Here is a 1352-nt window from a genome sequence, read left to right as displayed (position 1 = left end):
ACACACACACACACACACACACACACACACACACACACACACACACACACACACACACACACACACACACACACACACACACACACACACACACACACACTCTCATTAGATTATTTTTAGTATCGCGCGCGCGAATACAATATATATAACAAAAATAAAAAGCTTAAAAACAAATATTTATATATGAAAATGTATAGAAATTAATGATAATTTAATAATTTTGTTTGATGTTTCTCCTCTTCTGGAAATAAAAATGTTATTTTAATATCTTTTTCGTTTTTTCTTCTTATTTTATTAATTTTATTCTCGAGAATAATTCTTGAATGATTCTTGAAAAAACCTTAAAAATGCGATTTCCGATACGTATTCAAACTTCGTTTTTTGAGCGACACGATCATCGCGATAATTCGTGTAGAAACGCGGAGCCTGGGCGACGTCCTTCTGAGAGAGGAAGAGATCGAGCCTCGTGTGGGTGGAGGATACGAGCCATTTACGCAGCATCCATGACGGCGTATCACGATCGTCGTATCTCTCGTAATCTTCTGGGTGGCGGTCTCTCTCGCGCGCGTAGACTGGGATTCCACAAAATCTCTTAAATCGACTTGTGGGTGTCGATCCATCGCCGGAGTCGAGGACAAATGAGGAAACGGCCAACTAGCCGAGTCATTTCCACCATTTACGCGGCGCGTCTCGCTTCGCTTCTATCACGAAATGTTCTCGGTGATCTCTCTGGTCTTTATTCCCGGCAATTATAAATTATTTGTGATTACGCCGTGACTATGCCGAAAGTAGCGACGCGACACGGAGAAGGCCTGATTTTAAGCCTGATTTTCTGTAACAGAGACGCGGAAATTCTCTACTCCGGAGTTATTTGACGTTTCGCGCCAAAGTCATTATTTCCGAATCATTTCACGTATTTAGAAGGTGTTGTGATTGCAATACATTCCGTCAAAACACCAATGAATTATCGTACACTTTTCCACAATATTTCAGTTTCTTCGCGTGCAAAATGATACACAGAAAGAATGATTTTGCTGAAATATTTAAAAATTTAAGTAAATATAGATCTGAAAATAATTTTGTTGTACTATTAAATAATTATGCAAAAACTCATGATGAGTAATACTTTTAACATTTTAGCAACTGGCTCGAATATTTCACATAATTACTTAATGGGTTAATAAAATTATTGTCACAGATCTATATCCAGCTAAATTGTTATATATTTTTAAAAACTGTCATTTCCGTATACTTAAAAATATTACAATTAGCTATCTAATTATAAATATATATATATATATATATATATATATATATTGTATATATATATATATATATATATATATATTATT

General features: G+C 35.1%; 1 protein-coding gene across 1 annotated transcript in view; it reads left to right on the top strand.

Moving 5' to 3' along the window:
- Window positions 1-1352, top strand: part of LOC105623869 (zinc finger protein 423 homolog) — an 86858-nt gene that overhangs the window by 5810 nt on the left and 79696 nt on the right. The gene's annotated exons all lie outside the window — the stretch shown is intronic.

This window comes from Atta cephalotes (genome assembly GCF_000143395.1).
Source record: "Atta cephalotes unplaced genomic scaffold scaffold00066, whole genome shotgun sequence".
NCBI classification, from domain to species: domain Eukaryota; kingdom Metazoa; phylum Arthropoda; class Insecta; order Hymenoptera; family Formicidae; genus Atta; species Atta cephalotes.
Note: the sequence above shows the minus strand (reverse complement) of the source record. Positions and strands in the feature narration are given on the sequence as shown.